The sequence below is a fragment of the Pipistrellus kuhlii genome, unplaced genomic scaffold, assembly GCF_014108245.1.
Source record: "Pipistrellus kuhlii isolate mPipKuh1 unplaced genomic scaffold, mPipKuh1.p scaffold_m20_p_4, whole genome shotgun sequence".
NCBI classification, from domain to species: domain Eukaryota; kingdom Metazoa; phylum Chordata; class Mammalia; order Chiroptera; family Vespertilionidae; genus Pipistrellus; species Pipistrellus kuhlii.
In genome coordinates this window covers 51,346,711-51,361,382 of record NW_023425540.1, presented here as the reverse complement: position 1 = coordinate 51,361,382, position 14,672 = coordinate 51,346,711, and the positions used below count along the sequence as shown (strand labels likewise).

Sequence of the window (14,672 nt, the reverse complement as noted above, 5' to 3'; positions counted from 1 at the left end):
ATCTTAGAAGTGTGAAAACCTCATACTCTTTATGGTGAGGGCTGAGGCACAGTTGCAGAGGGGTAGAGAATAGAGTCATGAAAAAGAACAAAGTTGTGTTGAACTTTGGTTTAGGTTACTTCTTTAGAGCAATCAAAAAAGCAAGGTAGCAAGTAGAATGGAAGAAAAACATTTTTAATCATTCTGGCTACCATCAGAAATCATATTAGCTTATGTTGAAGCAGAGGGAACCCATGCCAATAAGGAAGGTGTGAATCTCAAATAATGAGAATAGAACCTGGATAGCTTGTCTTCCCAGTAATTTGTTAATTAACCAACTCATACATATTAAGAACCAACTTGTGCCCAGTATCTAACAAAAATCACAAAATTGTGAAATGAATGCTTACTAAATTTTACCTGCCTAAGGTGTTATTAGAATGAAAATATAAGATTGACTTCTGATTAACAAATAAGTGGATCATAATAATGAAGTGTGAAACTTAGGAACATATATCCTGGCCAGCTGAAAAAGTTACCATAGGTATATAATTTAATATCTTAATTTTATTTCTTGAATATAATCTTTAAAATTCTGATATGTATGTTAGAGAGGAAGAGAGAGGAGGGGAAGAGGGAAATCTTGAATATTTTATAAAGAATTTACTATGCAGCTCTTGAGAAGAAAAATTGTTTCTTTAAACAATTCCCACTTTAGCCAGGGAACGAAATGTATTTTCATCATTAAGTTCCAAGACTATATTCAGAATAAAAGTTTATACTGCTATATTTAAGAGCTAAAGATTCATACATTTATTTTATATGTTATATTTGTTACATGCATTTGGGTTGGGGTGTGTATATGTGTATGTTTTTTGCCTTACCCAATCTTGTAATGACTGGTGGTAGAAAATACATGCATAATCTTAGGAATCCCCCTGTTTCTCTGACCTTTCAGAAAAAAAAGAGGAACACTGATCAATATGTAAAATATGAATTGAATTAATCTGCATAAAGCTATTCTAACTGAAATCAAAGTGACTGGGCAATTACTACATTCAGAGATTTCTTATAAACATTAAAATAATTAGTTGTGAATTTAAAATAAAAAGCAAACCTAATGGATTTTTAAGAAGTGAATATCTCTAGATATTGAGTTTGCTGAGAAGGTTATTGAATCAAGTGTCCCATAAATCTTTAAAAATTTACAATTTCTTATCTCCTTGGAATAATTTAGCTCTGGTTTAGCTTGAAGGCAATAGTTTAGATTAGGTATTTTCAAATGATTTATTATAAACAATCAATTAACTCTAACTTCTAATATGGTTGATCAGATTATCAGGCTACCACTTTCAAATTATGGCTGTAGGTATTTTAATGCCAACTCAAGATAACAAATTAGAAGAGAGTAAAGCAAAAAACTTGGGGTTTGTCCACTAGACTTTCCTTGTAGGAAAAAGTCACTGAGAGACTTTGGTATATTCAAAGGTCTGTGTAACAGACCTCATTACCTAAGCAATGATATTACTGTATATATTCCTTGATTAAATTTTCCTGAAGAAAATATAACTGTAATGCTAGCATATTAAGTACTCAATCACATTCAATTCTACTCTATTCCACTTTTATCTTCCAAACTATCACCCAATGACCATTTTTGGTGGTCAAATGGAATGTGTAGCAGGGAAGATTGGAGTGGCAGTTGCTATTTTATTATTAGTCTCTTATCAGGAACAAATTTTGTTTCAGGCAGTCTACATTTTCATTGTCGGCACCCAATTGTATTCAAAATAAAAGTATGGTCCATAGTGCTTGTCTCATTCTCTAATTCCTCAGTTAAAGCACACTCTTGAAGAAAAGATTGCCATTTGATGTATTTCTAGAGATGGTCAAATCAGTGAAAAAATCCATTTAACCTTCTGTAAAAAATACATACAGCTTTATATAGTAATTGGGAAATCTTAGGTACTTAGTTTGTATAGGTTCCATTGATGAATTATATGGACTATGTTTCCTTAGCCTTTATCACAATTTCAGAGAAATTTTCCAAGTTTAATTAAGCTAGAGCACCAACCAACCGAGTTCAGAATTATAGCTTCCTTATTTCAGATACCCAACAATATTTATGCTAGTTAAATTTTTGTTAAATAGCTAAAACAATCATGTAATGTCTAAAATGCAAAGAATTCTATATTATACTATTAATATTTTTTATAATTTAGTCTAATAAAAGCAAACATTTTTTTTTCTTTTTCTTTGCTCCAGTGGATTTTACAATACTTAAAGTAAAATTATCACGTGCAGATAAAGTTTTCATTTTGGATTATATTCCATTAATGGATGATCTTACTTCTCTCAGTAGAATCCTGTAAACTTTTTTTTTTAATATTTATTTTATGTATTTTGTCGAATGAAAATAGCAATTTATTTTAATTCTTTAAATGCAGTTAATAACAAAATAGCAATTGATATCTCAATAAATTATTCTGACATATGCTAGGTGTTTTACCTGTGTAAACTAATCTAATTTGTATTACCAATCTAGATGTGTGCTTTTTAAAATTTTAATTCTTTGTTGTTTAAAGTATTTAATAAATCTCCTTTCTCCCCATTGATCTCTCCCCCATCGTTTCCACCCCCTAGCACATGCCCTCACCCCTCTACTGTCTGTGTCCATTGGTTAGGCTCATATGCATGCCTGCATGCATGCAAGTCCTTTGGTTGATCTCTTACACACACACACACATACACACACACACCCCTACATTCTCTCTTAGGTTGGATGGACTGTTTGATGCTTCTATATCTGGATCTATTTTTGTTTATCAGTTTATGTTGTCTTTATACTCCACAAATGAGTGAGATCATGTGATATTTATCTTTCTCTGACCGGCTTATTTTGCTTAGAATAATGCTCTCCAGGTCTATCCATGCTATTGCAAATGGTAGGAGTTCCTTTTTTACAGCAGTGTAGTATTCCATTGTATAGATGTACCATAGTTTTCTAATCCACTCATCTGCGAAAGGGCACTTGATCTGTTTCCAAATCTTAGCTATTGTAAATTGTACTGCTATGAACATAGGGGTTCATATGTCCTTTCTGGTTTTTGTTTCTGTTTTCTTAGGATATAATCCTAGAAGTAAAACACTGGGTCAAATGGGAGTTCTATTATTAATTTTTTTGAGGAAACTCCACTGTTTTCCACAGTGACTACACCAGTCTGCATTCCCAACAGCACAGCAGTGCGTGATGGTGCCTTTTTCTCTGCATCCTTGCCATCACTTGTCATTTGTTAATTTGTTGATGATAGCCATTATGACAGGTGTGAGATGGTATCTCATTGTTGCTATGATTTGCATCTCTAGGATGATTAGTGACTTTGAGCATGTTTTTATATGTCTTTGGACCTTTTGTATGTCCTCTTTGGAAAAGTGTTTATTTAGGTTCTTTGTCCATTTTTTTATTGGATTGTTTATCTTCCTTTTGTTAAGTTGTATGAATTCCCTGTAAATTTTGGAGATTAAACCTTTATAGGAGATAACATTGACAAATGTGTTCTCCCATGCAGTGGGCTTTCTTGTTGTTTTGTTGATGGTTTATTTTGCTGAGCAGAAGCTTTTTATTTTGATGTAGTCCCATTTGTTTATTTTCTCCTTAGTTTCCATTGTCCTAGGAGCTGTATTCATGAAAATACTGCTACAATGTATGTCTGATATTTTGCTGCCTATGGATTTAAAAAAAAATATTTTTATGGTTTCCCTTCTAATATTCAAGTCCTTTATCTTCTTTTAGTTTATTTGTGTATGGTGTAAGTTGGTAGCCTCCTTTCATTTTTTTGCAGGTATCTGTCCAATTTTCCCAACATCATTTGTTGAAGAATCTGCCTTGACACCATTGTATGCTCTTGCCTCCTTTGTCAAATATGAATTCTGTAAACTTTCTACAGAAATTATTTTATAGCCATTTATGAAATTTTCACACTATTACTCACTGACCTTACACTAAAATACCCGTTTCTCAGTATTGCTGTAGAAAAGTAGATAGTCATGTAAATGTTTGGCAGTAGCTATTTTAAAATAATCAGAATTAAAAAAGCAGTGTTTGGATGGGATCTGAGCACTTTCTCAAAACTCTCATCTGTGTTTTGCTTGTTACTAGGCATTATTTAAAAAAAACAAAACTTGATATTTTGTAGAATCCATATGTATGAAGGTCAAATAATCCATCAGCAGGAAGAATCAGTGCTGCTAAGCATATTTTGTAGTTTATTCAGCTGGCAAATATGTTCTCTTTCTCTCCCCCCCCCCACCCCCCAAACAGATGCCTACAACAGAATTGCTGTTAGTTTCAAAAATCAGTAAGCTGATTATTTTATGGAAAATAATTAACACAATATATGTTCATACACATATTTTAGTAATGCACAGAGGGATAGCATTTTTTTCAGTCAGGGTAAATAATAAAATACAGAATTTTTCATTTAAAAATTTTATTTTAAAGCAGAAAAATACTTAAAATCACGTAATTCTGATGGAAAATATGAATAGAAGAATTTCTTCACATTCATCCCTTCAACAACCTTTATAGATAGAGTACATTTTGTGTCAGGAATTGGGCTAGGTCTGAGGTTGCAAAGCAGATAACAAAAGGATTGGCTTCCTTAAATTGTGGAATCCCCACCAGAGATTTGCATAGAAAAGGGACAAAGTAATTTAAGAATGCAGGCCCAAGAGTTTTGGCAAATATTTGGAATCCCTCTAGTGGGATGTATAAGCAGGGTCACTGAATAGACATGAACAGAAGAATTTCCAAGCAGGATTACAGGTCAGCTAAATGTATAGGCCAAAATGTACAGTAGTGCCTACTCACAGCTATACACTGCATAATAGTCCTCTTTTCAGAGAACCAAGTGTAAATAACTCCACATCTTTATTATTTGATTTGAAAAAGAAAGAAAATAATATTAATCAGATTCCCAATTTACAAAAAGCTTCAAGATCCAAACAATGGCTTGACAATGCTAAAATTTATTCTAGAAAGGTATGGGAGATGATATGAGGGAGCATTTATATAACTGCTGAAATGAGTTCCCCATTTAGAACTAACACAAGGTGACAGAACAAATTATGCTCAAATAGGTTTAGGAATCTCTCTTCTTTTTCCACCATGATATATCGTGAATTTGACATTTCCCTTATTCTAGTTTTCTCATTTAACTTAGTGTGTACAGGAAGTAACTCCTTGGATAACTCTCTATGGGACACAGAATATGAGAATAGGGAGGCACACTCTTGACTTCCAGGAGATTAGAAGGAGGGCAGGTACCTATTGGAGAAAAGAAAAAGAACAAACTACAATCTGCATTTTTTTTGTTCTTTTGCTTCTATGTAAGTGGTTTTTGGAGACTGGTTTTCTTATATCCTTAAGGAATCTGAGGCAGGTATGTGACAAGAGCTTATGTAGGCTAACTGGGAAAAAGACTGAAGGCAAACTGAGCACTGTTCAAAAACACTGTTTCCTACTGGCCAGCCGCTGACAGTCATGTGACTTTCTTTCTGGAAGTTAGTATATTAGGAAATGACTGCATTGCACAGAATTGTGACTCATGATGAAATGAACCCTTTGGGGAATTTGGCATCTCCTCCCACCCTCACCCCCCCTCAATCTTCTGAACCTTTTAACACATAAGTTTGATTGGGGACTTTCTAACCAAGCTGATGGTTGGCAATATTAGGGAACATTTTCATAGCTTGCTCTTTATTTCATGATAGTAATGCAATGAAAATAGTTTGTATAGTTTCTGAAAATCCCCAATCTTTTACCTTAAAAGAAACTCTAATGTATTTTATACACTCGTCAAACAGCTGCATTCTCTACTTTGAATTTCTTTAAAAATAGTACTATAATCCTCCCTGAAATATGTTAAAAAATTGGAAAAGTGTGGAAATTCATAATTGATTAGAAAAATCCCAACTCATTTGGAAAACAATAAAGATTCTTATTTCATACATCAAATAATTTTGCTTTGTTTCACTGATAAACACAAGATTTATCAATATATATCACAAGACTTCAGGACCAAGAATAAAGATTTTAGGTATAGTGAAAATATTAAAATGATATAATATCATAAATATATTAGGCATAGCTAATGTACATGTATCACAGAGACTTTTTTTTTTTTTAATGTGCCTCAGGCATGAACCAGCTCTGGCCACCGACACAGGCATCAAGCTAGGATGAACTAAGGACTGTACGTCTGCTTTGCCCCTGACTGATATAAGACCAACACCACCAATCAGGTGTCTCCTTGCCCATTGCCAGGGGGTTATCACAGAGACTTTAATGACCCTTCCACATATCTAGTTGAGCCCCTCATTTTGCAGAGCAGGATATTGAGGCCCAGAGTTTCACCTAAGACTAGACACTCAGTGGCAGAGCCAAACTTGCTGATTCCAGGAAATTTCCACCAATATCTCTATAGAAGATGTAGCTTTATATTAGTATGGCAGTATTTGTGTTATTTCATTATTCCCTTTTGATGTTTATTTTTCAATATAATAAAACATATTAATTTATATAGCTTTGTACTCTTTTCCAAAATGATATTCAGGAAGTGAATGCATTCCTGTATAAATGTCATCACAGATCTTGAACTCTTTCTGACTTATGTTTCCTATCCAGAGAGAAAAAGAAGATTATTTTCCAGAGATAAGAAGAGGAAACAACTAAACAAACTGTCTATATAGTTAAGGACTATACTCCAAACTTCAGACACAGTTAGTTGTTAAATAATTCTAAAATAGAATTTCTTCCTTTTATTATTATTATTATTTTTTTCATTCAACTCTAAAAGAGAGAACACAAGTCCTAGAGCTAGGTTCTGAAGCATTTCATTACATATATATTATTTTATCTACTCAGGCTTTCAGCCAACATCTGTAGAGCAAAAGCAGGATCCCTTCTAGAGAATTATTTATAAAACTCAAGCCATGTAAATTTGAAATATTCTAAATAAAATTTGAAACATAATACAGAACTTCAAGGTATATATTTAGCTAGAGAAGACATGCAATTTATATCATAATAAAAATATCAATTCTCACACATTCTAAGTTAATGAAAGGTTATAGGAATAAAAAAATAATATATTTTTAGTTCAAGCTTTGTCAGCATGACTCAAATAAGTTTGCTGAGAAGTTTAATGTGGATGACAAGTAATAGAATCAGAATGTCACTGTTTCACAATTTTCAGAAATTACCTAGTGACAATTTTGTTTTCTATTGTACACATTTATTATTCTATAGAAAGCAAATATTCTTGAGGGTATATCTGAGAAAGGTGCCAGGGACTTTATTCTAAATAACTACAATATTGATGACTTGCACTTGAGTTGCTTCCCTCAGGTCTTTATTTTAAATTTGAATTAAAATGGTAATTGCACTCTTACAGATAAACTAGAGGCCTGGTGCATGAATTTGTGCACATGTGGGGGTCTCTCAACCTGGCCAGCAATCAGGGCTGGTGAGGGGCGGCAGGGGAGAGGAACTGCAGGAAGTTGGCTGGCTGTGGGAGGTTGGGAGCACACTGAAAACCAGAAGGAAGCTCCTGTGTTGAGCTTCTTTCCCCTGGTGGTCAGTGTGTGTCATAACAACTGGTCGACTGGTCGTTCTGTTAGTTCTGGCCACTTGGTCATAATGGTCACTTAGGCATCGATATAGATATAGATATAGATATAGATATAGATATAGATATATAGATATAGATAGATATAGATATATAGATAAAGATATAGATTAGATATAGATATAGATATAGATATAGATAAGCAAATAAATGTAGTAGTGTGACTTTTAATATTTAATTTAACAAGTTGTTTTCTAGTATTCACTGTAGTGTTTCAAACATAATAATTTACAAATATTTGGATTAGAATGAGAAAAACATGTAACTTACATATTATTTTTACTCCAGACAGACTTATAAAATATGTTGTTTTCAGAATCTATTTGGCACATATCTGATAGCAGTATAAGTAATATCATGTTGGTCTTCATTAAAATCCCTGACTTATTTCATTTCTCCCGTAGAAACACCCTATTGCCTTTTCTGTTTCTCTTTCTGGTTGTAGAATATGAGTAGCAAACTCATGAGTAACAGTTTGATGCCTGTTTAACCACACAGATATTTATAAATAAAATTTTTGCCCAACATATAAAAATCGTGAATTTTCAAATTATATCTTAATTTTTGTTGATTCTTTAGAAAATCAGGACATCTGACGATGCTGGAACTTTATCACTTCTTGATAACTGTGTACTAGACCTGATTTATTTTTCTATAGTGTAAGAGTTGTTACTCAGTTTGTCGCAATCCATGCACTTCCTTTGTCTTTTCCATCATGACATTCAGCCTGATACGTTTATTTCTGACCACTAGATTTTAATCATTAGTTTTATTATTCTACCTATTGGAAGAAGACTGAGTTATAAACATATGGTACTTAATTTAGACAGTCTGAGAACTGGAGAAGACTGCATATCATCTAATCAAAGGACTCAGTTTCTCTGTTATAAATGCTTGAAAGCTTTTTACATGAGTAAAAATGTTCTATTTTAATCTAGAAACTTGGTAATTTTGACATTGATTCTCACACTTATGTAATTGGAAAAATATGATTTCTTTAACTACTTAACCTAAAAACTAAGATGATATTAGTAAAATGATAATTTATCTGAGAAAATAAAATTCTATTGTCATTACCTTTAGTCATAACTAAATATTTAAAAATAAAAATAATTTCCGTAAATTATAGACAGAAAATATAAGTAAATTTTAATACTTGATAATGCATCATTAAAATATTATAAAATGTATATCTATCTATATCTATATACATATATATGTATGTGTATATAAGTAAATATATATGTATATATGTTTTATATATGTGCATATCTGTGCATTCCACTTAATGTACACCCAATTCTGTATATCATTTCAGAACTTTTAATGCATTATTTTGTCAACTAATTTAGTGAACTTTTAATGCATTATTTTAGTGAACTAATCTTGTTAATACATAGTAAGATTTATTTCCAAATAGAAAAATATATATATATACAAAATAGTTAAGATTTTAAAAAAAAAATTATTTCATCTGTAATGTTTTATGTTAATTCAGTTATCTAATTTACTAGAGGCCCAGTACACAAAATTTGTGCCCAGGGAGCTTGTCCCTCAGCCCAGGCTGCACCCTCTCTAATCTGGGACCCCTTGAGGGATGTCCCACTGCTTGTTTAGGCCTGACCCCAGTGAGATTGGACTTAAACAGTTGGTTGGACATCCCTCTCACAATCCAGGACTGCTGGCTCCTGACTGCCCTCCCCTGGAGGCCTGGTCCCCACCAACTGCCCTCCCCTGCTGGTCTAGTCTCCTCCAACTGCCCTCTTCTGCCAGCCCAGTCATCCCTAACTGCCCTCCCTGCTTGCCTGATTGCCCACAACTGCCTTCCCCTTGCAGGCCTCCTCCCTCCAACTGCTCTCCCCCACAGGCCTGGCCTCCTCAACTGCGCTCCCCTGCAGGCTGGGTCCCTGCCAACTGTCCTCCACTGCAGGCCTGGGTCCCCCACATCTGCCTTCCCTTGCTGCCCTGGCCTCCCTCAACTGCCCTTCTTTTGGCCTGGTCACCCATAACTGCCCACACCTGCCTTCCCCTCCTGGCCATCTTGTGGTGGCCATCTTGTGTCCACATGGGGGAAACCATCTTTGACCACATGGGAGCGGCCATCTTGTGTCTTGTTATGACAATCAATTTGCATATTACTCTCTTATTAGATAGGACAGGTGTTTTAGACTAAGAAACTGATTTTTTTTTTCATTCCATAATGAAAGGCATTTTATAGTACAAGGAGTTAGAACCAAATCATTTACAATTGTACTTGAGATCATACATAGTTCATCATTACTCTGTTTTCTAGCAGTTTTAATCTTCTATTTGAAGAGAATGATTTTGTCATCTAACACCTCTTATATTCACCCTCAAGGTTGAACACAGTTCCATCCTAACCACGGCATCTAAAATATTTTCCCCCTCTTGAAGGAAAATGACTTGCCCAGTGCCATAACATTATTAAATGTTATAAATGGTGAATCTTCACCATTTGTTTTCATTATTTTTTGTGGGGCAAAAAGAAACAATAAGAAAACAGGCAAATCCAACATTTGATTTAGAAGAGCAAAGAAAGATAAGATGTCTAGATGAATATTTAAAAACTAGTAAAAGGTAGCTGTTGGTGCTCACAGGAATTATATGCCCCATTTATTTTATTTTGTCTGTGGCAAAATGGGGAGGGGGGGGGAGAGAGAGAGAGAAGAGAGAAGAGAGGAGCCAGGCGGGACCTGTGCAGATTCCATGGGAGGCAACAGGGACCCGTGCTGCTTTCGCAGGGGGAGGGCCGGCCGTGTCCTCTCCAGGCCTGCGCTCGGCGGCAGAGACTGCAGGCCAGCCCCCCTGTCCCTGTCCATGCCCGCTCCGGCTCCTGGGGGGTCTGCTTGAGCCGGGCATGGCGATGCAGCAAGCATTCCGCCAGGCTGCTCACTCTGCCTGCTCTCAGTGGCTGTCCCCCTGGGACTGAGGAACTCTCCAGCTGGGCTGAGAGAACTGGGTGCCACCATCTTTGCGACAGAGTGACTGTTAATTTGCGTCTTACCCGTTTATTAGCTTATTTCATTACTGGCTTATTATGAGGATTGTAATCTCAGAAACTGCCAAAGGGAAGAGATACATATGGCAAAGATGGGTTGGGGGAAGAGGGATAAGGGAGATGGCTAGGAGTTTTTAGCACCTTGGTGTGTATACTATCTGGGAAGCTCTGTGGATCTCCTTGTTCAAGAGTGTTTATAACCAAGTTCCCAGTCCCTTCCCCTTTCTTCTGGAGGTCAGGGGTGAGGCCAAAAGTCCTCACCCACTTACTGGTTTGCCTTTCTTATCACCAGCCCCAGACCTGAGGTATCTAGGGGCTCCACCTGTGTCACCTCCTCAGTGTAAACGCCAGGGAAATGGAAAGTGACCTTTGATGAATAAGAAAGATACTGCCAACACTCAGGGTCTTCCAAAGGTCTTATGGTCTCAGTGCCAGGAAGTAGTGACAAAGACCAAAAGGACCATTTGTTAATAGATCTGTGAGTTTCTTTGGAATTTGTGATTGAGAACTTGGTGTGTGAGTTATAATGTTAGTATGTCTGGGGTGCAAAGCTCAATAGCTATACATGTAAGAATATATTTTGGAAGATTTCCATTTCTTCCTTGTTTTATAGCTTTAAAAATATTCATCCAACCAGGATGGGTCAATTTCATCAAGAGTGACAACTTGAGAATGAGGAAAAAATATTAAATGTAAAACAAATTCTTTTTAAGCATTTAGAAATTCAAAACTATCAAATTAAAATACATCATGCATTAATTCCTTGCAGCAATTATGTTTTAATGTCACCATTACATGCTAAATCACAAGCATTTTCACAAATAAGGACTTTTTTTTCTGTGTGTGAGATCGATAACCATTAGGTGTCTGTGTTTAATATCTAAGTAAGGTTTTAAGAAATGCTAAATCCTACTCTCTCTTCATTTCCCACAAACTAACAATTGCTCCTTTTGTCATTATATAATTTCATGTTTTATTTTATTCTATTTTTGTCATTTTTACTTCTATTTCTATTTAAATAGGCCTCAACATCATATATGCATATATTTAATCACATTTAATAGTAATCTTATTTATTATTATGCTTATACTCATTTGAGTAAGAGAATTTCCTAAACTTCAATTTTCTTCAGTAACTTCATCTAGCATTTACCTTAAATCAAACATCGGCCGTGTGCCATGTACTTTATAGATCCGAGGTGCAAATTTGGATTAAATAGACTTAGCTCTCACCTTCTCTTGGATGATTATATCAGTATAACAAGTGCTGTGATTGGGGAGGAAAGGACAGTGTGGGGTAGTCACTTCTAAAAGAAAGAAAAATAGGAGATTGATGAAAAGAAGAAGACCGGCTGGAGAAATTGATATTCTAGTTAATTTGGGAGAAGGGGGACTGTTTAAGGCAAAGAGAATGGCATGTGTCAAGACAGGTGACTGTTTGCAATCTTTTCACTGTTTAATTTCAGCTAACACTCATGTAACTTACTATGTGCCAGCCTTTTTTTTTTTTACAAGTTGTTTTCATGCTATGTAAACAACCCTGTCAGCTAGTTCTGCTGTGACTTAAATTTTTCACATGAAAAAACTGACAGAGAAACTAGTGAAGGAACTTGCCAAGTTTATACAACCAGTGAAAAGCCAAGCCCAAGTTCAGACAAGCAGCTTGAGTCTGTACTCTTCCATAGTGCCTTTCACAATGGAAATGTATCAAAGTAAAAATTTAATTAGTTACACTAGGCATTCATTTTGGAGCCCAATGAAACCAGTAAACCTGTTTTGGAGACCAGCTCACAGTAGCTCAAATCATATAAATTACCAAAAAGCCGAAGTGCCATTTATAATGAATCATAGTCCACAACAGACTAGGAACTCACTTCACTTCCACAAAGATTTATTGTCTCTCTCTCTCTCTCTCTCTATATATATATATATATATGCAAAGTTCCCTGCCAGGACCCAGGGACATAAACAACAATTAGTTTAAACTCTGAGGTCTTCAATTTTGTCTAAACTGATGTACGAACCAATAAGAGGATAAACAACTTACAACAAATTGAGCAGACACCTGCCTGATATAAGAGCGAGTTTTCCTTATTTGCCTTTGATTTCAGAGCACAATGTCTAACACATTATGTATGAAATGAATGAATGAATTTAACAACGTACTATAAAGGGAAAAACTGCTTTCATCGATGTAAAACATGAGATATTTCATTAAAATGGGCAGTTTGGAGCCCTGAAGAGTGAATTGGATTTCCCTAATGGAAGATGGTAGAGTAGCAGGATAAATGAACCTTGCTTAATATATAAAGGATGAACAAAAGCATTACATTAGATAAGTAAATAACTGAGTAAGGACATAAAGTAATACTAAAGAGTTTGGCTAGTATAAGATTCCAAAAAGCCTTGAAGGATGCACAAGGAACCTTATTCTTTCAAAAGTAGAAAATTCTTAGAGGTTTTTTGAGCAAGAAGTAGCAAGATCAGAGCTGCACTTTCATAAAATTAGCCTTGTATTTGGTAACTGGAACCTGTAATAATGTTTTAGAGGCTAATTTGTTAAAGTGTGTTCAAATTAATGGTGGTCTGAAGCAGACCAATAAAAACAAGAAGATAAGGAAACAGAAAGATGTGGACATTAGCTAAGCGTATATTGAATTTGTAGAATTCTGCAATAGGTTTTAATGCTCTAGCCTACACTGAAAGAGGCACACTTTGAAAATAAGGACAATTCCTTCACTTTATTGAAGGAAATAGCAAATCTTTATTCTTACTAATATAGTTGCTATGGTCCAAAGCATGCTTGAAAAGGAAATACCTATGATACCAAAATGTCTTTAATAAAGAAACATCTGGGATACTGAAATATCCTCAATATGTTTTAATAACTGGGAAGGCTTCCCTCAGGTATATGTCCCAGATATACAGTATTACATTTTAGGTCTAATTGCAAAAACTGTGGTGCCCTGACAGAGTCCCCAGAGTAAAAAGTAATCCTTGTGGAGTTGTTTTGTGTGTGTGTATGTTTTAAAAGGATAAAACAGTGGACTGATTTTATTAAAGTCCTTTCTTTAAGTATAAATGGATAGAGCATATTTAATTTCTCCAGTTATGAAGTCTTTGTTATTGATATTCAGTATCTATTTAGACAAAGTTAAATAGTGTGATGTTCAAGTAAAACTAGATTCTGTTGAGAATTCAGAGATGAATTTTCAGTCTTTTCCAAAATCAGTATTTTAAACAAAGTTATGATTCTAAATTCTGAGACCATACTCAAACACAATTACTTGCATATATAGATTCCTATCATGTCTCAATTCACATGTCACCCATCTATCCCACCTTCAAAAAACAACAACAACAACAACAACAACAACACACACACACACACACACACACACACACACACACACTGTAAAACGTTAAATCAAGAGTCAGATGAGGAAAATTTAAAAAATAAAATTATTTGTTTGGGGCTCCTTCAGAGATAATCAGGTCATACTATTTAGGAATATGTCATGTGGAAAAGAACTGGACTTGAATTCCAAGAGAAGGTTAAGTAGTGGAGCAGAAGTAGTGAAGAATGAAGGAAAGATGAATGTGATAAAGCAGAATGGGGAAGAGGTGATTTACTGGAGAAGAGTTGGATAAGACTTTGTATCTCTTTGTCTTCTTTAATTGTACCTCAGAAAAATGAGTCTTACTCAAAGAAGACCATTTCCCTAGCTAGAAACATTGTGGTAATTCTGAAGGATGTGTTGAAGCATTTCAGAGCTTAAGGACACAAGTCATTTATTATGTCCATTTTGTGTTCACCGTATGTCTTCCCTTTCCCTATTATAGATCTACCACTGTTCATGCCCTTTATATTTCAGCCTTTTCTTTATTACTTTAAAGTAGAATTCAGGCAAAAACCAAAAAACTTTAAGTAAATGAAAAGATGTATGGAAGCATGGGGCAGTAATTGGGAGGGGTCAAAGGAAACG

General features: G+C 34.9%; 1 protein-coding gene and 1 pseudogene across 1 annotated transcript in view; one reads left to right on the top strand and one right to left on the bottom strand.

The window, feature by feature from the left end:
• ST8SIA4 (ST8 alpha-N-acetyl-neuraminide alpha-2,8-sialyltransferase 4) overlaps positions 1–14,672 on the top strand; it is an 81,415-nt gene that overhangs the window by 49,312 nt on the left and 17,431 nt on the right. The gene's annotated exons all lie outside the window — the stretch shown is intronic.
• On the bottom strand, positions 6,165–6,309 carry LOC118704022 (annotated as a pseudogene).